Source organism: Tyto alba, unplaced genomic scaffold (genome assembly GCF_018691265.1).
Source record: "Tyto alba isolate M040663 unplaced genomic scaffold, T.alba_DEE_v4.0 Super-Scaffold_37, whole genome shotgun sequence".
NCBI lineage: Eukaryota > Metazoa > Chordata > Aves > Strigiformes > Tytonidae > Tyto > Tyto alba.
Window position 1 is genome coordinate 159,565 of NW_024881312.1, and position 27,472 is coordinate 187,036.

The 27,472-nt window shown below is 53.9% G+C and overlaps 1 long non-coding RNA gene across 1 annotated transcript; it reads left to right on the forward strand.

The window, feature by feature from the left end:
* The first annotated feature begins 1,767 nt into the window (after positions 1–1,767).
* LOC122154296 lies at positions 1,768–4,041 on the forward strand. Its single transcript, XR_006166183.1, has 5 exons — positions 1,768–1,866; positions 2,756–2,791; positions 2,917–2,955; positions 3,351–3,419; positions 3,900–4,041. It is a non-coding gene; the product is annotated as an uncharacterized LOC122154296 (long non-coding RNA).
* The last annotated feature ends 23,431 nt before the right edge of the window (positions 4,042–27,472 follow it).

Consider the following 27,472-nt stretch of genomic DNA (forward strand, 5'->3'; position numbering starts at 1 on the left):
TATGCAGAAATAAATAAATATCTGCCCTGCAATCTGTCTCTTGTGATAGCTGTGTGCATCTACAGGGAGGTAAAACAGGGCTGCCTGAGCTTGTTGATCCAACTCTGCCTGTCTCCATCATGGGTATGTCCCTGCTAACAGGGACCCCGCTCTTTCCTTTGCTTCCTGAGGCACCTGCATCCTCGAAGAGAGCGGTGGTGGCAGGTCGGGTGAGTGTCATCACCAGACAGAACCAGCGCACCGGTGCCGGGTGGATGGGAAAGGTCGTGCCGGGCTGGTGCAAGCCAGGACAGCAGCTTCACCCAGCGGCTCTCCCCACTCAGCGTGGAGTAATGAACCCCTCGTGTACAAGCCCCCCCTGCCCCTGCCCGAGCCTGGCCAGAGGACACTGCCCAGCGCCACCAGGACGGTGATGCTTGGGCCGGGGGTGCTGCAAAGGAAACCACCCTGGAAAGGCCGGGATAGCTGCAGGGCAGGCGAGGTGGGGAGAGGGAAAGGGACGCGGTGGCCCTGGGGAGGCAGCCCCATCACCCGGGCAGCTCTAAGTTCTGTTCTGTCAGCAAGCCCCAAGCTGTCTGAACGGGCTCCTTGTGCCACAGGCTCGGGGCAAACACGGCTTATCAGAGATGCTGCGGGGACAAACCTCCCTCCTCTCGCCAGGGCGGCTCTGTCCCGCAATTAGCTGTGAGTGGCTGCCCGGGGACAAGCACCCACTTCATCGCGTCCCTCTGGACGGCCACATCCTGCTCGGGGACAGAGCTGGCTGGGCCAAGGACGAGAGCATTGAAGGGACACTCGGTGGGGTCAAGGCCCTCGGGTGAGCTGTGTCCGAGTCCCAGCCAGGAGGGCTGGAGCCAGAGGCACAGAGTCACCGGCACCCACCGTCCGGGGACAGCTCTGCAGAGTGGGACCCAGGCTGTCTGGGAGGGCACGGTGGCGCGGGCAGGGGGGCAGGGGCAGGGGCAGGGGATATTCCCCTCTGCTCTCCGCCCTGGGGAGGCCGTGGCTGCAGGCTGGATCCGTTTGAAGCCCGCAGTGCAAAGGGGATGGGGTGGGCTGGAGCTGGGCACCGTGACCACCCCAGCACTGCCCCCAAGCCAAAGCCTTGTCTCCCAGTGCCCAGTACTCACAAGTGCTCCCCAGTGCCTCCAGTGACTGAAGATCCCAGTCACCTTGCTGTTCCCATGTGCCCAGCTGTCCTCCCACTTTCCAGAGTTCCCTAATCCTTGGTCCCTGGTGCTCTGAGAATAGGGGTCAGTCCCAGCCCCAGCTTTACCCAAGGGGATGGAAAACAGTTCAAGATCACTCTGCGAGTCTCCTAATTTGAGGCTGGCATCACCTCTGGTGGAGTCCTGGAGAGAAAGATTGCCCTGGGAGGTGGGCAGCACTGGCAGATGGCAGTGATGAGAGGTGAGGGGCACTGGAAGATGCAGAGATCTGGCTGTGGGAGGAAGCTGGATGATGGTTTAATGTTGGAAGAGTGGGGCATCACCGTAGGGTGTTCGGCTGTTAGGGGTGCTCTGGTGCTGTCCCTAACAACCCCCAGATGCCAGGGCCCATCCATGAGCAGCTGCCCCGTGCAGGAAGCTGGACGATGCTGAGGAAGGTGTCCGGATCCGTGCCGGAGGCGGGGGTGACTCTGTGCCTGGGCTGGGCTTGTTGCCAGGGCTGGTGTCTCTGCCAAGCCTGGCTTTGCCCTGGGGGCTCTCGGGAGGAAAAAGGAGGAGTCATGGATGGAATAAATCTGCCCCTCACCTTCTCCATCTTCACCCAACACTCACCGCACCACAGAGGAAGATGAAGGTCGCAATGCTCAGCGTGGCCCTGCTCTTCACCATCCTGCTGTGCACTCCGGAAGATGCTCAGGTGAGTCCCCAATACCACGAGGAGGGGCTCGTGGGTGGGAATGGGTCTGGGCTGCAGGAACAGAATTGTAGTGGTGAGCACGAAACCCCTGGCTTTGGCTTTTCCCTTTCCCACCCAGGGGCTCCTCCATGCTCTTTTGCACCTCCAGCCCTGGGCATTCAGCTTTGTCCCTCCCACAATTACATCTGTTCCCCTACTTCCCCGCAGTTAATCTTTTTGTGTCAGAACCCGTGTTCTTCACTGAATGACCAGTCCTCTCCATTCCCTGAGAGGGTCCACTACAAAATCCTCTGAGGGCCCAGACCATTTTCTTGTCTTGGTGCCCCCATCTCTCTCTCTTTTGCACATCCCCATCCCATCCTTTCTTTCCCCTCAGACATCTCTCCAAAGGATATCCTCCTCGTCCAACCAAGGGTCAACAAATCCCTCCCTTTTGCTGCTCCCACTACCTTTCTTTCCATCTCTCCCCTCAGTCCTTTGCCTTACATCCTTTCCACTGTGGTAGTGTCCCCATATCCTCTTCCTTGAACCCCCCACTCCCAGACACTCTCCTAATCACATCAGTTTGGTCCTCTGTAATCCTCTTCCTTCTGTCCCCACCAACTACCACGCTTGAAGACCCTATGTCCCTTCCATTTGTAATCATTTCCCCACATTTGCATCCCACAGTCCTGTCAACAACAACCCCCAGCCCAGTCTCTTGAAATCTGATAATTCTGCCCAGTGCCCTACCTTTGGTTCGCTCCATCCCCACCCTCTTTAGAGGCCCGGTATTCCCCTTGCTATCCTTGTCTCTCTCCCCAGCCTGGGTGGATGGGGGTACACCTGTGACCCACCCACCGCCCCTCCAAGGTCCAATCTAGATAACATCTTTCCTCTTCTTCCCTAGGCATTCGTGAAAGAAGGTGAAAATTATGAGAGAGAGGTAAGTAGTGTGGTGGACTTAGAGGGCGCACGGTCTGGACAACAGGAGGACAATTTTGTTCTCCCATCCCTTGCTGGGACTGGGGACATCCCAGTGACCAGTGAGGTCTCATGGTCTCTCTACAGGTGCAGTTTCTCAAATTCGGGAAAGTGAAGAGAGCTGAGGTGGGCACCATGAGTTCTGTTGGACCCAGACCCTCCCCTCCATGGACATGACACTCCAGGACATCCCAGTGCACCCCAGTGTAGCCCAGTACAACCCCAGAAAACACCCTTGCACCCCAGTGTTTTCCCAGGGAAGCCCCTGCTCCCTGAGGCTCCATTGCATTCCCATCCATCCCATTACAACCCAGTACACCCCAGAAAGCCCCACTGCACAGTCACGCACGCAGGAGAACGCCTTCCCCAGGACCCCCACTGCTTTTTGCGCACCACCATACAAACTCACGTACCCCATGTGTCCCCAGAGGCACCTTCCCCAAGGACCCCATTGATCTCACCCGCCTCCCAGTACACCCCAGTGCCACCAAGCATGTCCCTAACCATCTCTTTCTCCACAGCCCCTTATGGATGACAAGCTGATGGAATTTGTGCGCCAGAAACGCCTGGCTGCAGCTGTTGAAGTCTAGGTGAGCAACATCGGGACATCTCCAGCCCCACAAAGGAGCCCGGACCCCGGGGGACCCCTGGGCCCTCAGGGGTGGGCAGACCTTGGGTATGGGAGAGGGAAACAGAGGGGACTCGCCCTGATCCACGTCCCAGGCTGAGCTGGACAGAGCTGACCCCATGCCTTTCCTGGCACTCCGTGGGGCTCTACGGACCCAGAGGCTCACCGTGCCGGCCAGGCAGGAGCTCCGGTGCCATACTGACCCCCAGGGTCACCGCGAGGGCTGGGCAGGGCTATGGGAGATTTAAGGGCATCCCGGGGTAATGACTCACTGGGCAAGGGGCTCTGGGTGCCATATGGGTCTCAGGAGAGCCACTTCCTCTCCTGGGTAGAATGAGGGCTCCAATGCCCTCCTCCTTCCCCAGGACTCTTCAGAGACCGATGGTGGGGACAAGAACCTCTTAGGTTCCAGAGGACACTATCTTTGGGCTCTATCTTTCAGGACTGAAGATGCTGGTGGCAGTCTGGACCTGTCTCCCTCCAGTGGCATGAGGAGATGATCATCCCTGGATGACCCCACCTGTTCCCCTGTGAGCCCTGGGCCATTTCCCTCTAACGATCAATAAACCCCTTCAGCAATGCTACGCTCTGCTTGATTGTGTGCGTCCATGTCTGTGTCCATATCCCCTCTCCTCTGCCATCACCCAGACGCCTCGGTCCTCTCTGGTTGCACCACATCGGTGAGCTGACGGACTGAAGGAGCCCGGACACCTGGAGTGTCTCCGTAAAGGAGATCCTCTTCCCACCCAGCATGTGCCCCCAGGGAAGGGCAGATTCGGGCAAACGGGAGCATCCCCGCCATGAGGCTGGGAGAGGGAAGGCGCAGACGGTGTCAGCCCTTGGGGCAGCTGGTGTTTTGGAGGCACAGCAGGGAACAGGTCCTTACCAGGGCTCCAGTGAGCACTGTCCCCCAAAGAGGACAATTTGGTGTCGGGGCAAGAGAACATGGACAGGCAGCCCGGACCCCTGGATCCTCTGCCCCCGCGCTGGGAAGGGCAGTGGGTCCCTCTCCCTTGGACTTGACAGTCCTGACTTGACAGGAGATGTCAGAGCCCCATGCTGGGCCCATGTGCCTTCCCAGACCCCCAGCTCATGCCCCTCTCTCTGGGGCCCCCTCAGCCCCACCACAGGCCAGGAAGGCAGCTCACGGGCACCAGACCTGCCCCCATCCCCCGACACGTGTGGCCAGGCTTTGTGGGGCTTTGTGTTCGTTACCTCTTGACTGTGGCTTCAGCTCTCCAGGCATGCACTGATGTATCACCCACTTTACATTTGGAAGTTTTCCCTCCCACCACTGCATGTGATTATCTTAAGGATGACCTCAAGGGTCTTTGCCAACCAACATGATTCTAGGATTCTATGATTTCATCTCTTCAGCGGGGTTGACTGCAGGGGAATATTTACCAGGGGCTCTGGTGGGATCGGAGATTCCCCAGGGCAGCGGAATGCAATTGGGGCTGATGGGCACCGTCATCCTGTGGCTTGTGCATGGACTGTGGTGTCAGGGCAGGAAATGGCAATCGGGAAACCAATGGAAAATGGGGAAATCAGACACCAAAATGTACCAGGACACAGACCTGACAGAGTAAACACTGAGACAATGACGAGGAGCAAACCTCACTGCTCGCAGCTTTTCATCCACCAGTACTCCCAAGCACATCTCAGCATGGCTGCTCTCAGTCCATTCATCCTCCAGTTTGTATCGATACTGGGGATTGCTCCGACCCATGTGCACAACCTTGCAATTGGTCTTGTTGAACCTCACGAGTTTCACATGGACTCTCAGGGATTCATTTGTCCAGGTCCCTCTGGATGGCATGCCATCCCTCAGGTGTATCAGCTGCACCACTCAGCTTGGTGGTGTTTGCAAACTTGCTGATGGTTAACTTGATCCCACCATCTATGTCACTGATGAAGATATTAAACAGTGCTGCTCCCAACACGGACTCCTGAGGGTCATCACTCGTCGCTGATATCCATCTGGACCACTAGCCATTGACCACTACCCTCTGGATGCGACCATCCAACCAGCGCCTCATGCGTTGAACTGCACCCCAGGGGGCTGTGTGCTGGGGCAGGGACTCTGCCGCCTGCCAGGGTCAGCACTCAGCCTGCCCGGGGAGCTCCCCACGGCGCTGTGGGAGAAGCTGTGGGGGGAAGGAGAGACATCAAGTGCTTGTCTGACCTACTCATTAGGACCTGCGAACAGGGAGATGCCCCTTGGTCTTCAGGGCAGAGCTGAGCACACAGCGGGTGGATGGGGGCTGTGAGCACTGACAAGGAGGTGACATGGGGACAGAGAAAAGGCTCCTGGCTGTGGCAGCTAAAGACAGCAGAGAGTCAGGACACGCCTCTGCATCCCCCCCTGCTCAGCTGTGCAAGGAAAGAGAGAACAGTTTGGAGAAATGGACTTGAAAACTGGATGCTTCCAAGCACAGTTTTTAGTGATAGCATCCCCCAATGGAGGGATGTGTGAGCACAGGGTACCTCTGTGGTGACCAGCAGGTCACTCGTGGGCAGACCAGCCCTCCTGGCTCTGCGCTAGGACACAGGGAGTTAGTTTGTCCTTCAGGGCTCCCGTGTTCAGGCTGAGAGCAATATGAAAGTTAAGGATTTCTGCCCTTCAGAGAAAGCGTCCTCAGCAGCAGCACAAACCTGACCTCATGAAAAGGAATGAAAGGAAGTTCCCTCAAAGAAAGAGAAATAACTTTTGGAGGATTTGGGGGGAAATAGAATAGGATTGAGTAAAATAAGTCTGCCCTAACTTGCTTATGTCTTCTTCTCTTTCAACCATCCTCCATCCGCAGAGTGAACAAATGTCCAACAGCAGCTCCATCACCCAGTTCCTCCTCCTGGCATTTGCAGAAACCTGGGCTCCATCTCCACCACTCTGCCCAAAGCCACGGCCAATTCCCTCTGGGACACCAGGGACATCTCCCACCTGGGATGTGCTGCCCAAGTAATTCTGTTTCTATTTTTGATATCATCAGAATATTTTCTTCTTACTGTCATGTCCTATGACCGCTACGTTGCCATCTGCCAACCCCTGCACTACGGGACCCTCCTGGGCAGCAGAGCTTGTGTCCACATGGCAGCAGCTGCCTGGGGCACTGGGCTGCTCAATTCTCTCCCGCACGCTGCCAACACATTCTCACAACCGCTCTGCCAATGACAATGTTCTGGACCAGTTCTTCTGTGAAATCCCCCAGATCCTCAAGCTTTCCTCAGACTCTGACTACCTCAAGGAAGTTGGACTTTTTGTGGCTGGTGTCTCTATAGCATTTGGGTGGTTTATAGTTATTCTTTTTTCCTATGTGCAGATCTTCAGGGCCGTGCTGAGGATCCCCTCTGAGCAGGGACGGCACAAAGCCTTTTCCACGTGCCTCCCTCACCTGGCCGTGCTCTCCCTGTTTATCAGCACTGCCATCTCTGCCTACCTGAAGCCCCCTTCCATCTCCTCCCCATCCCTGGACCTGGTGCTGTCAGTTCTGTACTCGGTGCTGCCTGCAGCAGTGAACCCCCTCACCTACAGCATGAGGAACCAGGAGCTCAAGGATGCACTGAGGAAATAGATGACCTGATGTTTTTAAGCAGCAATAAACTCTTCATCTTCTTTTGCACAACAGTTACAATGCAACTCATTACAGGCCCAGCCCATCATCTGCATTTTCTTTTGTTCTTGTTGGTATCTGACTTGTAATGATGTTGTCATCCCCTTCCCAATTCACTGTCTGCTTTGCTTTTCTGACCGAGTGGCTCTGTAAATGAGGAGCTGTGCTCTCTGTGTGTTTGAACAAAATAAAGGGCCCTGCAGTAACTTTTTTTTTTTTTTTTTTCTGAGATCCTTCCTCCAAGACCCTTTCAGAGCTGCAGGAACAACTCCTATGTGCAGAGTTGGAGGGGAAGAGTCCCATCATGGCAGGATTGCCAGAGACCAACTGGTCTTCCAAAGCTGTTCTCTTTCACTTCCACACTCTCCTTCTGACCTGTTTGGTTTGGTAAAAGGTCTGCGTGCTCTGGCAGCTTGGTCCCCATCCTGCCGGGTGGGAGCTCTGTGACCGCAGGCAGGGACAGGCAGAAGGCACCTCTGGGACAGAGCTGGCCTCCACAACAGCGTTTCCAAGAAGAAAGGTGATCTTCTCGGGGCACTGCCCGAGGGCGCAGGTCTTGTTCCAAAGCTGATCTCAAGAATGTGCCCAAGAAATTGTCCGGCAGATGAAAACACCGGTGAACAGTGTGAGTGCATGGGATGGGGTGTGCAGCAGTGTCCTTGCACAGCCAGGCCTCCTGCCAGAGACCTGAAGAACTAGTGTCAGCTCTGTGCCTGTGTTCACTGGACACACCGGAGAAGCTACCTGTGCTGGTTTTGGCTGGGTGAAACAAAAAAAGGCCCAAACAATCGGCCTCAAACCAAAGTTGACTTCTGAGTGAATTCCCCGACCAGCAACCAGCATCTTATCAGCATCATGAAGCAACCAGCATCTGATCAGCATGAAATGCAACCCTGGGAACAATCCCTGGGAACTATAAGTAAACAATAGGAAGTAACTATAAATCCCAAATGTAAAGAAAACCAGAAACTCCTCAGACGTGCCCAGATCCTGGCCAGATCCGGACACACCTGAGTGAGGCACGTCAATCTACCAGATATCTCCCCTGCATTTTGTTTAGACTTGTTTGTTAAACTGTACAACAGCCGGGCCCTCTCCCAGCACAGACGCAGACCTCCCCTACGAGCGGACGCCCTGCGTGGGACTTCCCAGCTGCCGGGAAAGGCTCTGCGACCCTTCGCTGGGACGGGGCTCCCCAGCTGATGCACGGCTCGGGGGGATGGTAAAGTAGGAGGGCAATTGGTGATGGATCTTTCTTAATCACTACAGCCAGCTTTCTGTAGTAATGACTAGGTGCGTTACCTTGCTTGTTCTTTCTGCTGCTTTAAACTAAAGTAAAATAAGCCTATTTCTTTAGCTCGGTGCCTGTGTCCTTTGTGTTAACCCGTCAACTGGCAAAACACTGGGATAGAGTTAATTTTCTTCCTAGTAGCTAGTATGGGGCTCTGGTTAGATTTGTGCTGAAAACCGTGTTGATTACACAGGCGTTTTCTTTACTGCTGAGCAGTGATTACACAGCACCAAGGTCTTTGCTGCTCCTCACCCCACCCCAGTAGTGAGCAGACTGAGGGTGCACAAGGATCTGGGAAGGGACACAGGCAGGACAGCTGACCCCAACTGACCAGAGAGGTATTCCATAGCATATGATGTCATGCTCAGCAATAAAGCTAGGGGAAGATGAAGGAAGAGAGGGACATTCGGAGTTATGGTGTTTGTCTTCCTACGTATTGCTATGTGTGATGGAGCCCAGCTTTCTCAGAGGTGGTGAACACCTGTCTTCCAATGGGAAGTGGCGAATTAATTCCTTGTTTTGCTTTACTTGCATGTGCAGCTTTTACTTTACCTATTAAACTGCCTTTTTCTCAAGCCATTAGTTTTCTTATTTTTACCCTTCTGATTCTCTCCTCCATCCCACCGCAGGGGAGTGACCAAGTGGATGCGGGGGGCTTAGTTGCTGGCTGGGGTTAAACCATGACACTGTTCCAGGACAATCATCATGGAGTAGCCCCTCACAGCCACCTTTTTCAGCACCGGCCTCTCACCCCAGCTCAGAGAGGTTCTTCATCCCTTTATGGAGGGACATCAGAAGTCTAGGTCAGAAGGGCATCTTTGCATTTTAGGGAGGAGATGTAAACCTGCACATCATGTATGTGAGCTGAGATGAACCCCGGTGAGCACAAATGCCATCAGCTATTCCTGGGGGTGCCATGAAGGCCTGTGACACTGACTGTGTCTTGAGGTCACTTCATGTAGAGAGTCACATCCCCCGGGAAACCCCCTGAATGCAGCACTGGGAGGTGATTCTCTGAACCGCCGTCCCTGTGTCCTTTCCTGTGCCTCGGGGCATCTCCCACGGGTGCAGAGCAGGGCGAGCACCGCAGGGCTGAGGTGCCTCCCAGCCTCTGGGGGTGGCAGCAGAGAGTTCAGAGAGACACTATGGCTCCTGCAGTGCACTGCCTCTGCGTGTGCAAGGGAAGGACTCGTGTCTCTGAACAGCCCTGTGTGTAAGAGGAGTGCCCGAGGCCAGCTCAGCTGTGGGCACCTGACAGAGCCCTGACACTTCTGTGTGTGACTGCAGGAACAACCCCACCTTCCCAGTGAGATTCACCTCAGCTGCCTTGGACAGGAGCATTGCAAGTGCTCCTGTCTGCTCTGTCACTCCCCTCTCTCTTTCTAGACCGTGCCCCAAAACTGACAGAGCAATCAGAGAGGTTCTGGGGTCCTTGGAAAAGGCAGATGTCAAACCCATCTTCAGGAAGGCAGGAAGGAGAATTGGGAGAATTACAGGCTGGTCAGCCTACCTCAGTCCCTCGGAAGGTGATGGGACACATCCTCCTGCTGCCATTTCCAGGCACTTGAAGGATAAGAAAGGCCTTGCTAAACCAGAATTGGGGGGAAAACAAGGGAATACTGTGTACACGGAATTTTGTAAGGCCTTTGGCATGGTCTCCTGTGGTGTCCTTATAGCCAGATTGGTGGCGTCTGGGCTGAAGGGATGTGCGTAACGATGGATGGGAAGTTGTCTGGATGATCAAACCCAAATGTGGTAAAGTCCTCTGTGCGAGCAGACACTATTGGCATCCCTGAGTGATGAGTACTTAGGCCAACAGTGTTGAATGTCTTTATTATCCCCTTGTATGATGTGACAGAGAGCACTTTCAGCTCCTTTGTGGATGGTGCAAAGCTGGGTGGACACCTAGAACAACCTCGTCTAGTTACTCTGCCTTGAATTTGAAGTTGGACAAGATGTTCAGGGCTCCCTTGAAACCTGAGCTACTCTATAATCAAGTAATCTTTCCCCTAAAGAGATTTTTGAAGACAGAATAGGTTGAGGAAGAAGAAAAACAAAAAAAAAGATGCACACAGGAGATATAAAATCTGCCAACATAAATATTGCAGTTCCTGTAAAGAATGTTTCTGCACTCAGATAGTCAGTAGGAAACATAGATTATAATAGAAGAAATATTTGTTAATTTTAATAAAAGAAGCATACTTTATTTGGCCAGGTCCTGGGCCATAATGGGGTTGATGGATGACTATGTTATTCTGAGGTCAGTTGTGTCTCAGAAACTCAAACTCGAGCAGGAAGCGTGCAGCTGTGAAGGGGACTGTGAGGTCAGTTTTGTCTCTGGAGGTGAGAGGCCAGCAGCAGGAACACGGCTGGGAAAGTTCCTCTGCCACAGTAACCCCACGGGCCTTATCCAGGACGAGGGCTTGGATAGATTGTCATCTCCACTCTGCCTGAACATGTGATGGGACAGCAGCAGATGTAGGGTTTAGAAGGTCATGGTGAGGTTACTTCTCTCTGGTCAGGCGAAAGGCCACAGAAAGTCTCACGGGTTGGGTTCGCTGCTGGCAGGGTGGTTTCTGAGGTGGTAGAGCTTTCCTCGGTAGTGGGAAACGTCAGTGAAGATACAGAAATGCTGGGGTGAGACCAAGGCGGGGAAGCGAAATGGGCGCCTACAGCCTGCAAAGAAATAGGGGCAGGTATCAGATATTGTCCAACAGCCTCTGGCGGGGATGGCAAAAGGCACTGGCAAGGCTGGAAGGCACCAACAGAACCCAGGTGTTTGGTGCCCTTGGCTATGGCAGTTGTCTTTGCCACTGAAGCCTGTGAGAAAGCCTCGTTGCCTCCTTGCAGCCCCAAGGGAAGCGGGAAGCTGCTGTGCCATGTTTGTCCTGCACTCGGTGTCGAACACCCCACATCCCACGGTCCCAGGAATAGCCATGACCTGAGCATGAGGAACAGGACCCCCCTTCCCAGAGGCTGGAGGTCACAGCTTGGCCTTTCTGCTTCAAAGGAAACCAAGGGTTTTCTCAGCCCCAGAGCTGCTGCCCAGTGCCTTTGCCTACCTGCAATCACAGCCGCCAATTATTTGCTTAATGAGTCATGAGCTTTTCAATAATGTCCCTCAGTGAGGCCCATTAAGGCTTCAAGCAACTTTGTGGTTTGCTTTTGAAAGGTTTGTTCAGTGCCTTCTCAGTACCTGGGCTTCATTGATTCAGCCCCAAATACACCATGGGGTCAATACAGTGACAAAAGTCCTAACAAGCCATGAATCCTCCATCATTTTATTCAAGTACTGATGACTTGTAGAGCTAGTTAGAGAGGTTTCAGGAGGGTAGGTTAAGGGAACATTTTCAATGACCACTCTGAAGAAGTGACAGAAGAATTCTCCAGTTTATATTATGCAGAGTGTCTCCTAAGGAGGTGGGGACAGGTAGGAAAAGCAGCTCCTTGAGGCTACACACACGTATGGACAACCTTGCTCCTCACCACTCCAAACTTGCTATTTCTCTCATTGGCCCCCCTGGGATTTACATCAATTTTCTTTACATTGGATTTCTCCATTGAAGTCTGTACCTGATTGTGACAGCTTCTTCACAGCAATTTTTACCTGCTTTCCTTAGAGAACTGATGAAAACGGGCACAGAGGGTTTATTTTTATAACTGGGGAAAAGGAAAAAAGAAGAAAAATTAAAACACAATACAACTTAACACTAAAACACACTTCTCAGCTGTGAGTTTAGTTTAAACACCATTGAATGAGGTCCATCAACACAACTGAGGATGGGGTGCTCAGGTTCACATTTCCTCTAGGAGACTCCACCTTGGATGATCACTCACTTTATGAGGCAGCACTCACAGCCCACCCGAACTTCAATACTACCCCCGGAGATCCCCTGAGCTCTCTCAGCAGCTCCTCAACCTTCTCCAGAATGGCATCTGCCATCACCCCACTGCAGCTGGGACAGCATAGGCACGTAAATCAAAGATCAGTTGCTGTCCCCGTGGACATGTGCAACCAAGAAAGGAGGTCTTTGTCCATCACTTGGTCCCTAACAGATCCCACTAGGATTCTGAGTTGTCCCCCCAAATCCATCAAGAAGCTCAGAAGAGCAGAAGTCCTTATGAAGGAGCAGCTCCTTGGGGGTGTTCCCAACACCAGCTTGGGAAGAGTATCCAGCCTTCTGGCCCTGCCCTGAGAAGCCCCTTTGGTTATGGGGGTGCTGGCATGGAGGCCAGCTCCGACACCGTGCTTCCCATGGCCTGATCCTGCCTGCAGCCACAGGGATGCCACTGCGGACACACGGGGACTGTCAAAAGCTACACAAGAGCTTGGGGGTGACACAACTGCCGGGGCACAGCGGGACGGCGTGGAAGTGAGGAGAGCCCAGCCCTGCAAGGCCACGTCCTGCTGCTGACCTTGGCCGTGGCTCCAGGGAAGCAGCAGCCCAGCTGCCAGGCAGCAGAGAGGAGCGAGGGGCAGCCCCGAGGGCCACGGGGGCTGCTCCTCCATGGGGCAGCTGGGCCCTGGGCTCCTGAACCCCTTCTGCCTGCTGGGGCTGGGCCCCAAGATCCAGAGGAGGGAGGGACATGAGAAGGGAGGCATATGATTGCATTCCAGCCTCTTTGGCTATGCAAAGAGCCTGGTTCCTCATATACATTAGGTTTAGCAGACAGAAAAAACCAGTTCTATGCTTAAGAAGAAGTTTTATGTATAATACATAACTACAATTAATATTTTCACAAGTATAACAAGCAAATAAAAAAAGAAAGAGAAGAACAAAATTCCTGGGAGTTATATGAGAATGGTTGTCAACTTATTAGTGCTAGAATAATGTGTATTCATACACTTTCCTCAGTGCATCCTTGAGCTCCTGGTTCCTCATGCTGTAGATGAGGGTTCACTGTTGGAGGTACCACCGAGTACAGAAATGACACCACCAGGTCCAGGGATGGGGAGGAGATGGAGGGCGGCTTCAGGTAGGCAAACATGGCAGTGCTGATAAACAGGGAAACCACGGCCAGGTGAGGGAGGCACGTGGAGAAGGCTTTGTGCCGTCCCTGCTCAGAGGGGATCCTCAGCACCACACGGAAGATCTGCATGTAAGACAGCACAATGAATATGAAACCTGCCAAAATAAAAGAGGCAATAATCATGAAGAGTCCAACTTCCCTGAGGTAGGAATGTGGGCAGGAGAGCTTGAGAATCTGGGGGATTTCACAGAAGAACTGGTCCACAGCATTGCCTTGGCAGGGGGTAGGGAAAATGTGGTGGCAGTGTGCAATATGGCACTGAGCAACCCAGTGCCCCAGGCAGCTGCTGCCATGTGGACACAAGCTCTGCTGCCCAGGAGGGTCCCGTAGTGCAGGGGTTGGCAGATGGCAACATAGCGGTCATAGGACATCACAGTGAGAAGGAAGTACTCTGATGATATAAAAAACAGAAACAGAAATAATTGTGCAGAACATCCTGCATAGGAGATGTCCCTGGTGTCCCAGAGGGAATTGGCCATGGATTTGGGGAGAGTGGTGGAGATGGAGCCCAGGTCGAGGATGGAGAGGTTGAGGAGGAAGAAGTACATGGGGGTGTGGAGGTGGTGGTCGCAGGCGATGGCGGTGATGATGAGGCCGTTGCCCAGGAGGGCAGCCAGGTAGATGCCCAGGAAGAGCCAGAAGTGCAGGAGCTGCAGCTCCCGTCTGTCTGAATGCCAGGAGGAGGAAGTGGGTGATGGAGCTGCTGTTGGACATGCGCTGCCTCAGAGCATGGGGACCTGTCCAGGGAGGAAAAGCACACTGAGAAGTTAAGGCAGAATTCTTTGAGCAAATCTCTATGCATTAGTCAGTGCTCTGTCCCTTGTTCCTACCCAAACACACATTACCTCCCTCCTTGCTTGTCTCTCAGGCTAGAAGTCTGGGTTGTGCAGGCTGAGTGAGTTTCCAGGACGAGTAGCCTTGGCCCATCAGCTCCAGAGCAGTCAGCCCTTCTCTACAGCAGAGGGTATGACAGAAAAGGTATGAAATCAACAGTTCATGTCAGCTGTAATTCACTCGTAATGCAGAAGGCTCTTCAGCATCTTCCACTGGACAACCCCAGAGAGACTGTTGGCGGTGTCACAGCTGCAGTGAGCAGACAGAGTCAGCTCATTCCCCGGCCCCAAGCACTGTGTTGCCCTGAGCCCTCTGGGTTAGGATGGGCTGGGGCACTTTGCTACCCTGGACACATCTACAGGGCAAGACCCAATGTTTCATTGTCTGAGCTGCAGCTGAAACACTCCTCCCCAGAGGTTCTGAGGGCAAGAACAAGGGCAGCACAGACAGGAGGGGAAATAGAGAGACATGCTCCAATGCTGCTGCTGAGGGAGGCAGGACAGGGGGAGAGAGACAGGTACTGGGATGTTCAAACTCCTAAATTGTCAGGATGCCATCTGGGTGATGAAGCCTGGGAACACATGGCCTTGGGGCAGAAGCTCTGCTGAGTGAGAGTAGAGACCAGGGGAGGGGTCTGCACTGCAGGGATGGCAGGGAGTTGCCTGAATCCCCCCTCCCTCAGTGTCTCTGGGAGCAGCTCCCTCTCCCTCTCTCTCCCTGCCCTCTCTGTTGCCTGGAGATGTCCCTGCCAGGGGCTCTTTCTCTGTCCCCATGTCTCCTCCCTGTCAGTGCCCACAGCCCCCATCCGACCCACTGCATGCTCAGCTCTGCCCTGCAGATACCTCTGACAGCATGCATAGTCTAAGGATAGCTCGGTGTTTGGAGGCCCTAAAGAACAGCTGAGATCAACCCTGAGGATGATGTTGATGCTGATCATTGGGCTGAAGGTGGGGAAGGGCTTTATGAATTCCTTGCTGACCTATTAACCTGTCACTGCAATGCTCAAGGAGTCTCAGTGTCTTGTACAAACATGACATCTCCATTAACATCTCTGTGCCTCCCCATACAGCAGGAAACTGAAAGCACAGGCTCTAGAAAGTGACTTTGCTTCAGGTAGCCCCTGCCTTGTCCTTCCCATTGAAACATCCCCCAGGTAATATCCTGAAGGTGATCTGGAGCTGTGAGCAGTCTGACACACACAGCAATCTCTCTCAACAGCAGAAGGAGCCTGCCCTGGCGGGGTTCTCTCCTTCCCCCCACAGCTTCTCCCCACAGCGCCGTGGGGAGCTCCCGGGCAGGCTGAGTGCTGACCCTGGCAGGCGGCAGAGTCCCTGCCCCAGCACACAGCCCCCTGGGGTGCAGGGACCCTGCTGGGAAGGACAGCCCTGGGCACCCCTGCCTGCACACCGGCTGCACACCCCGAAGCCAGCCCCAGGAAAAGGGAGATGGGATGCCCTGTCCCTCTGAGGGTGCAGCAGGGAAGCCCTGCTCTGCACCATGTCCTTCTCACACAAAAGAAACCCTGAGAGCCATCCTGCAGATCCTATCTGCTCTGGGAGGGCCAGCTCTAAGAGACCCTCCAGGACTCTCAGGTACATTGCCCTGCACCCACAGACTTACCGAGTCAAGGGCTGTGAAGATTTCTCCTGCAGTGAGCTCTCAGCATCCTCCCACTCACGCTGCCTGGAACCTCTCCCTGCCTCGCTGCTCTGCCCTGGGTGCCTGCAGGCAGTGCCCCCAGCCCTGCTGCGCTTTGCAGAGGAGCTGCTCCTGGGCAGAGCTGTCTCTCACAAGCACTGCTCAGTGGCCAGGAGCTCCCTCCAGCCCAGGAGCCCGGCCCAGCTCAGCAGCAGGGGACCAGCCCAAGGCGGCACTTTCTCTGTCCCCTCTGGGCTCCCTCCGGGTGTCCCTGGGGCTCCAGGGGAACTGCTGTGAACCAGGCTGAAGGAATCGCTGATGTTCCCTCCCTCAGCTGGGGAGAAACGCTTATTTCCAGCAGTGTCATTTCTATCAGGATAGGCTTATGTATAAGACTCATCTTTTCTTGTCTTAATATCAGACAGGACTTGCAGACAGTGACAAGGAGGGATTTCTTTTACCCCTGATGAGGAAGTGATTCAGCTGAGTCTGTTGAGGCATCTCACTCTAGACTTGTGGTCCTGGGCCTAGAAGGGGATTCAGCTCCCTCTCGTGACTGTCACAAACCCACAGACCTGGGGTTCCTCTCTCCTCAGTTCAGGTGTGCACAAAATAGGCACCTGCATGTGAGCTGCCTGTCTCATCTGCCCTGCTAATTAATGGAGATGGAGGCCAGCAGTGAGCTCCTTAGACAAATACCTGGTGACATTTGGGGTGCCCGAGGTGGTCCAAGATATGTGTAAGTAGCTGCAAGCTCTAACAGAGCAGCTCTGACAGACGGGGCAGCATCTGGGGGCAGCATCCTGGAGCCTGGTTGTGAGTTCCTTTGCCCAACAGCAGATGCCCACATTTAGGATGACTGAACGTTTCCCTACTCCGTATGTGCATGGCAGCCTACAGAGATATTTATCTGACCAAATGGAATCATGTACCCTAGGAAGATCTAAGCCTTTCTTTCCTTTTGTCATTACCTGAGTTTCCCACCTGTCCTTTGAATATAATGGCAGTTTTCTCATGTACATCCCTTCAGTGCTTAACCTAATTTAGTGCAGATGAATCTCAGTTTAATATCCAAATACAGGATATGCAAATACAGGCCAGTAGTGCTAGAGATACTGGGACTTTCCAGCACAACTGCGTGTCACTGACATGGACAGCACAGGCCCTCTGCAGGGACCTCCCCCATTCAGCCTGGTCGTGCTACAGGCACCGTGCTGGGCACCGCGGACAGATTCAGTGCCCCTGGGCCAGCCCCCGCATCCCACTGCAGTGAGGCAAGGGCTGGCCGTTCCCTGTCACGCAGGTGCAGGGCAGGGCGTGAATACAGAGCACATCACACGGGGTCTCACTCTGTGCCTTCACTTTCAAACTCTGACGATTCTGCTCTCCCCCATCATTAACCACCCCCTAAATGTTACATTCCTCTTTCCTCCTCCTCCTGCTCCTTAATTTCTCTTTCACTATCCTAATACCCTCCAAAAAGAATAGCCTAGCCTGTTAATGCTTTCCCCATTGGCCATGCATTTCTTTTTTTGTACCCTCTTTTAGTATTGCTGACATGGCTGCTGTAGCATTTTGCTCCTTGGGCGGCAACCCCTTTAAACACAAAATTCTCTTTCATTACCTGTAGTGTCTTTCAACTCCTCATATTGTTATCTTGTTTGAGGCATTGGCCCATGAGCCTGAAATGCTGAAATGTTGAAGTTTCAGTCCTTAGGTACCTTGGCAGTTTCCTATTTGGCCAACAGAAATCTCCTGAAGATTTACAAGGAGGAGGGTTTTGCAAGGAGAAGGGGGCAAGGTCCACACCAGGAGCAGAATAACCCCTTGCTCCAGGACAGGCTTTAACAGGACTGGCTGAGGAGCGGCCTTGAGGAGTTGGGCATGGGAGTTATGATGGATGCTATATGCACCAGTGGGTTTCCCCTTTCAGTGGGTGGATGGAGAAACTGGAGAAGTCCAGAGGAAGTCTGTCGTGATGGGGTTTTGGCTCTGAAGCACATGAGATATATGGAAAGGCTGAGGGAACGGGCCTCTTCAGCCTGCTGAAGGAGAGGCACAGGGCACTCTAAAGCAGGTGATGCCTACCTGAATAGATCATGGTGGAGCCAAACTCTTCTCTGGCGGAAGACGGTATGGCAGAGGCAACTGCCACAAAGTGCCTCTTGAGAGCTTCACCCTGGGCAACAGGAAAATCTGACTAGCAGGCTGGTGCTGCAGTGCAGCAGGACACCCAGAGACTCTCTGTGATCTCCATCTCTGGAGGCTTTCAGGGTTCAGCTCCACCAGGAGCTGAGGGTCTCTACAGCATAAGCTCTTGGGACAATGCAGGGTGCGACTGCCCTGTGCTCAGGAAGTCTCTCGTCCTGCCTTTGGTTCCAGGTAGGGCCAGCTCTGAGGTCAGAGCCGGTTGCTCAACTGTTGTGGTTTGAGCTCAGAGGGTATCTGAGCACCACACAGCCGCTCACTCCTCCCTTCCTTCCCAGCAATGAGAAGGGACAAATAAGCCAGGCTTGGGCTTCGAGATAGGACCAGGAGGGGCAAATCACCCATAATGGTCACAGGCAAAAGGCAAACTCGTTAGGGGAAGAAAAAGAGAACATAGATTTATTACAGAACTAACAACAACACTTAGCAGAATAAGACAGTGAGAAGCATTGCCCCATCTGAGAACACCTTCCCCCCACCCCTCTTCTTCCCGGGCTCAGCTCTGCTCCGATATCTCTATCCTCCCCCAGCGGCGTAGGGGCAGGGAATGGGGGTGCAGCAGTGCTGCCACTTCTTCCATCTTCGGTGGGGGGAGCTCTGGAACTTGTTCCCCTGCTCCATCGTGGTCCCCCTCTCACAGAAGACAGTCCTCCACAAACTTTTTCGATGACTCCCTCCTACGGGCCGCAGCATTTCCCTACGCTTCTCCAGTGTGGGCACCAACTTTCTCCAACTGGAGTCCCTCATGGGCTGCAGCCCTTCCCGAGCTGCTCGGTGTGGGACAGCCCCACGTGCTGGAATCCTCCCAGCGCTGAACTACAACAGCGGGGTCTACCTTTTCCCACATGATCCCAGCTTTTTTCGGGCACTGTCACCTTGGTCATCTATGCAAAACACAGACCATAAATCAGTGTCTGCTCACCATGGATCTTCATGGGTGACGGGGCGGGGGGCCACCTGTCATCTCACCAGAGGATACAGGGGGGTCTCTGCTCCAGCACACCTCCCCCCTCCTTTCTTCCTCCGTTCCTCCATTGACCTTTGTGTTCACGCAGCTGCCGCAATTCCTCTTACAAGTCCCACTCCTTCTCACCACGTCCCTTCTTAAACATATTAGCGCAGAGGCGCAGTTGACGCCTTGGCCTTGGTGAGGTGGGGCAGACTTGGAGCCGGGGAAGCTTCAAGAAACTTCTCCCAGGGGCCATCCCTATAGCCCCCTCCCTTGCTACGAAAAACAACCCCACCACTCACTGAAACCCAGGACAACAATACAGGGAAACACTGGGTGATCCCCAGGCCACCCCTCGTCCCCATAGAGTGGTTCCAGGACACTGGGGGACACTGTGTGGGGGACATGGGAACAGTGAGGAGATACCCAGGCCACCACCCATCCCCAGAGCAGTGGGGTCCCAGTGGGGTCACTGGGGGGAGTCTGCCACCATCTAGGGGTCCCGTTAGCTTTCCTGAGGTGGTGGTGGGGGGGGTTGGACAGTCCTCTCAGGCCTCTGATTTGGGGGGGACAGTGGAGAGGACAGCAGGAGAGGCAGTGGCGGAGGGGCACAGTTGGGGTCCGGAATGGTGGTACCTTTAGGGGTCCTGGTGCAAATTGGTGTCACTGGTGGGGGGTGTGGACACCATGATGTACTTCTGGACGCTGCCTGTGGTACTGGGGACCTGGGCTCCACTGCCACCAGTTTGACCATGGGCTGGACACTGGGGAGAGTGGTGGTGACAGGGGAGGTGGCAGTGGGTGCTGGGCTGGTGCTGGAGGTGATCACCTGTGGGAATTGGTGAATTTGGGGGGACATGGGGACAGTGTGGGGCACAGGCCACAGGGACCGGGGGAATGGTGATGGGGATTGGGGGATGGTGGGCTCAGGCAAGGTTGCTGTCACCACAACAGGGACCCCCTGGACCACATCTGAGGAGATGATGTCCACATCTGAGCTGGCCTCGTGTGCTCTTCATGCCCACAGGGGTGTTCAGAGGCACGAGTCCTTCCCTTGCACACGCAGAGGCAGTGCACTGTCACAACTTAGTGTCTCTCTGGCCTCCAGTTGCTGCTCCCAGAGGCTGGCGGGCACCTCAGACTCGCAGTGTACCACCCTGCTCTGCACTCCTCTGAGGTGCCCCGAGGCATGAGGAATGGACACGGGGACCTCAGCTCAAGGAAGCACATCCCAGTGCTGCATTCTGGTGGGTTCCCAGGGGACAGTACGCTCAAGTGAAGTGACTGTGAGACACTGTCTGTCCCACAGATGTTCATGGGACCCAGGAATAGCTGAGGGCATCTGTGCTCATTCAGGTTCATCTCCCACGTGCACACAATTTGCATACTCACGACTCATCTGTACAATGCAAACATGGACTGCTGACCTGGTCACTCAGTGTCCCTCCATGGAGGGAAAACAACCTCTCTGAGCTGGGGTGAGAGGCCCGTGCTGGAAATGGTGGTTGTTACTGGCTGGTATGTGATGATTGCCCTGGGCAGCTTTCCCGGGTGTCCAGAGCACACGGGCAGAGAGCAGGTCCTGCTCTGATGGTCCTTCATGTCTCTCCCAGGAGAGGCCTGGCTGTGCGAGGACACAGCTGTGTGCTCTGACCTTGCACACTCACACATGTTAGGGGTACAGCAGTGTTTTACTTTGCCCAGCACTTCCAAGCCCAGACATCCCAGCCTTTCCAGCTCTCCCCACTCCCCAGCCTTCTCCCCAGCCGAGCAGAGCAGCCCAGTCTGGTCTGGCCCCACAGCAAGGAGGAGATGGAGGTCACTGTCAGTGTCTCTCCTGCTGTCATAGCCTGGAGATCTCCTCCCAGGAGGCTGCAGCCCCCCGGGCCAGCCCCGCTCCCCAGGACAGCACAGAGTCCTGCCCTGGGACTCCTCAGGCAGCTCCGCTGCCCCAGCCACAGGGCACCCTGCCCTCAGCTGGCACCCACAGCAAAGAATTTCTCTTTCCACGTCTGCCCTCCTGTGCACACGGTGTCCTGCTCTTCTCCCAGGACATCCGCCTCTCCACAGGACCTTTCCTCAAGGTGGGCACATCTGTGCTGGCCTGGACAGCCAGTTCTGCACCCGCTTTCCATGCTCTCCACAGCCCCTGAGCTGCTGATGCTGCTCTGAGGAACAAGTGGGCTTGCCTGGGGTCACAGGATGATTTTACAGGCTGTGCTGGTCAGGCTGGGAGGCAGACCCAGCTCAGGGACATCACTGCCACCGACTGCCTCCCACAGAAGCTCTTATGTGGCCATGGAGGGTGCTCAGAGGTACCCTGCCTTATTGCCAACACCACAAGATGTTTTGGGTGCTGCACTGGATTCAGGCTACAAGAGTCCACTGATGGTGGAACAATCACTCACCAGGCTCCTTTCCCTGTGCCTGCTGTGTCCCTTGGGGGTGCAGAGCCCTCACTCAGCACTTCACACCCAGATTTAACACTTTAGACCTGGGCCCCCCACCTTGAACACATTTATGCTCAGTCACTGCTGACCTCCTGGCACACACTGATCCTGCAGATCCTGCACTCTGCTGGCAGCTCCGATTCCTTCCAGAAAAAAACCCTCATCTGCCATCAGCCCTATCACATGCTGTAAAGCCACAGGCAAGTTAACTGGAGATTGTTCATCATCTGTGTGGGTGCTGTTCACCAACAGGTAGCACCTGAGCAAAGAAACAGTCCTCTTTAGAGCCTATTCCTTGGGCATGTTCTTGAGAACAACTTTGGAAGAAGACTCATAATCATAGCTCTCAGCATCCTCCCACTCCACGCTGCCTGGAACCTCTCCCTGCCTCGCTGCTCTGCCCTGGGTGCCTGCAGGCAGTGCCCCCAGCCCTGCTGCGCTTTGCAGAGGAGCTGCTCCTGGGCAGAGCTGTCTCTCTGCAGCTGCCACTTGCCAGGAGCTCCCTCCAGCCCAGGAGCCCGGCCCAGCTCAGCAGGGGACCAGCCCAAGGTGGCACTTTCTCTGTCCCCTCTGGGCTCCCTCGGGTGTCCCTGGGCTCCAGGGGAATCTACTTTGAAGCAGACTGAAGTAATCACTGATGTTCCCCTTAGATGGGGAGAGAAACTTATTTTCAGCAGTGTCATTTCTTTTATCAGGAAAAGACTTAAGTATAAAAACCATCTTTTCTTGTCTTAGTAACAGACAGGGCTTCCAGACAGTGACAGGGAGGGATATCTTTTACCCATGTTGAGGAAATGATTGAAGGCTCAGAGCTCTTCTCAGGGCAGTGTTTTGTGGGGATGTGCAATGCCAAGTGCAGGATTATGGTTCGACACCTGCCAGGCTCTTGGGTGGAGACAAGGGGGCCATGAGGCCCCAGTGCTGTAAGGATTAGGTGTCTCCTGGTAGGCCTGCACTTGTTTTCTTGAAGGCTCCGGACATCCACCGTGCTTACCAGCCTTGCTCTCACTTGACCATCTTCCTACCCTTACTGATATCTCTCCATCCTCATGGGCTGTTGGTTGGAATGCAAAGCTTTGGCTAATCCAGACTCTTTCTGGGTGGCTATTGTACTGCACTTGGAGAGACTCTTGATGTAATTCAACGTAACACAAAATCCTCATGTCCAGTCTCAACTTCCAAAGCTTCACTTTGTGCCATTCTTCTTTCTCATGTTGTTTCTCAATTTAGAGAAAAACCTCCACCATCTCTGAAACACACTTCATCCATGTCAGGATAGTCTGGGTGGCCATGCTCATCCTAGTGCAGACCTGTATGCAGGTGGCCTTGTTTGTCAGCATGCACCGCTATCTTGTATGGTGTCCTCGTAGTGCCCAGGCCCTTCTCCTCAGGGTCCCTGCTCAGCTACTCAGGTCCAAGCCTGCCCTGAGAAATGAGGAGATTATTCTTCCTCCTAATGCAGGACTGGACACTCTTGTAAACTTCAAGAGGTTTCTGTTGGCCGGAATCCCAGAGTTTCTCAGGTTTCCCTGGGCTGAAGCTCCATTTGGTCAGCTGTTAGTGCCTCTGTGCAGATAGCTCACCTTGATGGTGGTGGTCTCACGTAATAACAGCCTGAGAGTTGCAGTTGTATAGAGACTGAAACAATAAGGATCTCTCCAGAAGCTGGTTTTAGGTCCTCCAGCTGTCTGGGACCTGGATCCAGGATTCCCTCATCCCCCAGTTCCTCCACGCACAGACAAGCACATGCACACGCAAATGTCTCTCTCCAGCACAGCATCACAGAACCGCTGAGCCTGGAATGCAGTCAGCTTCCACCTCCTCTGTCCTTCTTCATGCTTGGTTTCTGTCAGGAGCTCCTTTTTCATCCATGCCATCCTCCTGACACCTTTTCTTGACTTCCAGCATGTCTGTGACTGATCTGGAGTGCAAAGAGGAGATCATTAACCATCAAACAGCTCTCTGCACTTTTCTTCAGGGCTGTATCCCATGGGATTCTTCCAAGCAGGTCCTTCAGCAGGTCAAAGCCTGCTCTCCTGACGTCCTGCCCCTTGCTTTCTTCCCTTCTCTCAGCATCCTACACTCTACTTTCTCACCCTTGATTGTTACAGCCCTGAGCAGCTCTTCCTTGTTTGCAAGTATCAAGTCCTGCTGCAGGGCACCTCACCTCACTGGCTCCTCAGTCACCCTTGTCAGGAAGATGTCACCAGTGAGCTCCAAAATCCTCCTGGGTGGCTTGCACCTCTTTAGCAGAGGCAGTTGGGACAGTTTCAGTCTGCCATGAGGTCCAGGGCCTGCAGCATGAAGCTCCTTCCAATTGTCTGAAGAAGGCCTCATCTACCTGATCAAGAGGTCTGGAGCAGAAATCCACCCATCCTCCCACAGTGCTGCCCATGTTGTTCTGCCCTCTGATCCTGGCCTATCAGCTCTCAGCTAACTCACTGTTAGTCCCCAGGCAGAGCTCCATGCATTCCTGCTGCTCTCTCACACCAGGACAACCTCCTCCCCAGGTCCAGACCTGTGGCCTTATCAGTACCTGACTGCAAGACCCCACATTTCTCCAGGTGTGCTTTGGGCCACTTTCTCCTTGAGCAACCAACTCACAGATCTCTGGGCTCACCAGGGTCTAGTCCAGATAGGGTCTCTAAATACCTGGCTCCCAGGACTCTCCTACTTGCTGGTTAATCTGGTTTGATGCACTAGTGGTTCCACCCACTGACATACCCACCAACATGACACATGCACACAGCCTGATCTCTCCAGTTGCTGGCCCTGAAGGTGCATGAGCCCCTTTGACTCGTGCTTCCCACTCCAGGGATGGGCCCTTGGACCTCTATCCGTACCAAGAGCAGACATCTCCTCACCCCAGAAAGTTGTGGTGGATGGAATTTCATAAGAAGACAGGACAGACTGGAGTCATCAGTTCCATGGTATGCCTAAACCAGTATACTGACCAGCCACATGTGACCAGCTCCTTTCATCCCTTTTCCCCCTGTTTTCCGATGCTTCTTTCTCCCAAACCACCTTGGTCCTTCCCTTTCCCTGCCTTTGGTTCTTTCCTAGGCATGCCACAGCAAGCCTGGCACAATCCCCAGTGCTCTCTCTGGCATCCCATAAGGACTCTCAGACCCCAGAGCAGAAACCCCCACCCTCAGTCGGCAAGGTCACCCTGGGAGGCTCCTCCGATTGACCCACTTGTTAAATGTCACACCCAGATATTTTGGACCTCTCTGTGAACGAGTATTTTTCACTTTGGGTTTTAAATTGTTTCTCTGAAAACAGGGTGATTCCTGTCCTAAGAAATGGAAATTTTTGTTTGTGGAAGTTCTACAGATTAGGTCAGATAAAAATGTCCATGGATGTTATATGTGAAAAGGAGCACAGTTTGTCTGACCATGACCAGTCCTGATGACATCGACTCCACGAGGCATTTACTGGCACTGATCACACATGATAAGGACCATAACATGCATCTACCCTACTGGTAATCCTCTTCAGTCCCGTCCACCTCTGTTTCTGTTCCCTCCTCAAAGTCTTGTCATGTACACAAGACCCAGTAAAAAGATTTTAAAGAGTGGAAGTGCAAGCCAGGCTGACAATAACCATTTTTCAGTGGTTAAAACACACTGAATATGTCAAGCAGCAGTCATACCCTGAGATTAAAGACACCCTGGAGTATTTGAGGGCACATCATAGGAAGGATGACCAGGCACCTGTATTGGGCTTACGTGGCAAGGTTTTTGTTAGCAGCAGGGAGAGGGGCATGCAGGGGTGACTTCTGTGAGAAGATGCCAAAGCTGCCCATCATGTCAGATGTGGGGTGCATGGGGTGAGCTGAGTCCTGCTTGAGCCCAAGGGCTTCCAGCTCTGGATGAGATGCCCACATTGCCTCAGCTGAATTCCTGCCCTGCACAGGGGAAACAAATTCCTTCTTTATCCCTCCCTATGCATCCTTTTTTTGGTTTCGGACAGGAAAATTCCATTTTCCAGACAGACGCATTGACAGCTTTATCAGGCCAGACCATGTTGGAATCAGTCTCTCTCCACTGTTGGGAGAGGTACATTGGTGATTACTTCAGCTGACTTCAGAGAACATTCCCCAGGGGTGGCCCCGCTGCCTTTCGGGAGCTGTCAGCCCTCGAGCACCAGGGATCTCTCGAGGGACAGCAGCGGGGTAGAGAAAGTGGTGCCTTGGGCTGGGCCGGGCTCCAGGGGCAGGAGGAGCTGATGGCAAGCGGAAGCACTGGAGAGAGACAGCTCTGCCCGGGAGCAGCATCTCTGCAGAGCACGGCAGGGCTGAGGGCACTGCCCACGGGTGACAAGGGGAGAGGAGAGAAGTGAGAGGGATGTAAGACAGTGTGGAGTGGGAGGATGCTGAGAGTTCACTGGGGGACAAATCATCACAGCTCCTAACACGGTAAGTCTCTGGCTGCCGGTGGGAACTGGTAGAGTCTCTGGGAGGGTCCTTCTAGAGCTGGCACATCCCAGGGCTGATGCTCTCTGGAGCAGTGATTATCTGCCGAACGGTCGGGGGGACAGGGCATGTCATCTCCCTTTTCCTGGGCACAGCTGCAGGAGCGTGAAGCTGGGTGTGCAGCCAGGGGCACCCCGGGCTGTCCTTCATCACAGTCACCCCTGGTAAGGCAGGGTCATTGTGCTGTTGAGGGGGTGAGGCGTGGGTCAGGGATGCCCACAGCTCCTGCTGACAGCCTGGACAGCACTGGGGGGGAAACTTGCAAGAGAGAAAAAAGGGAGGCTTCAGCTGCAAGGGAAGGAGCCTGTGCTTTCAGTTTGCTACTCTGGGTTGGCTGGGTGAGCAGTGAGAGATGGGAATGACTCTCACTGGTTTGGAGAAGGTACTGACAATGCAGATCTGTTTCACTGAGAGGTGAATGAGTCTGGGAGCATCAGAGCAATCCCCCATGTCTTACAGATCACCGGCATCACCAGCAGCAGGCTTGGCAGATTTTCTCTGCCATTCCTACATGAATTTTGAAGCACAGAGAAGGTCCTGGGCAGTGCTCTGCCCCAAGAGGTGTCTGCAGGGCAGAGCTGAGCACGCAGCAGTTGGGATGGGGTCTGTGAGTGCAGGAGATGGGAACCGAGAAACCAGGCTGCCAGCAGGCACAACTCCAGGCAGCAGAGATGTGGGCAGGGAGTGAGAATTTTATCAGAAATCCTGTTTCAGGGGATCTACTAGCACCTCCTGCCATGCCCTGCAGTGTAGGTCCCTTCCCCTGATGTTGGAAAATGGGTGAAGAAAAAAACAATTGTTTAAGGTAGCATAAGACCTTAAGCAATCTGTCGAACACCTGCAACACGTTGTCTGTTGCACAGAGGTCCTTCAGCTAGGCAACTGTGCTAAACACCTCGTGGGGAATGCCTAAATGGAGAGGCTTTGTGTGTAAATTGGGAGACTCCTAATGAGAAGCCCTTGTCCTTGGAGATTAAGGTGCTCTGAAAAAGAATGAACTAGCTGAAGCTAGTTTGGAGATAAGAAGTGCATACATAAACCAATGAAGTCCAATTCTAATATGTAGGAAATGTTCAAGAAGAGCTCCTCTCCAAACACCACCAGAGACTGCTAGAGACCACCAATGACCCCCATGGAAGCCCCTCGGGGACCTAAACTGCATGCCTAATAACTATGTATATATGATAATGAGTTTTAGGAAATTTGATAAATATGTATGTAAGAGAGTGATGTAAGCTTTGGCTACTGTAATGTACAGTGGACATGTCAGGTGGAATGATTCCCTCATGTCCCCAACCACATAAAGTAATGCCTGCTCGTTAATGCTAAACCCAGCATGAAGGAGTTTTCATTCCCGATTTCTGTGACACTGACATCTCTCCCCTTCTCTCTCCCACCCAGCAGAGCCTCTGCCCTCACAGCCATGGAGTCCAGGCCACCAGCAGCCTCCTCGCCCCCCTGAGCGCCAAGAAGAGGTGAAGGGCATCTCTCCTGCCCCGTGCCTGTGCAGCACAGGGGCTGAGGGTGAC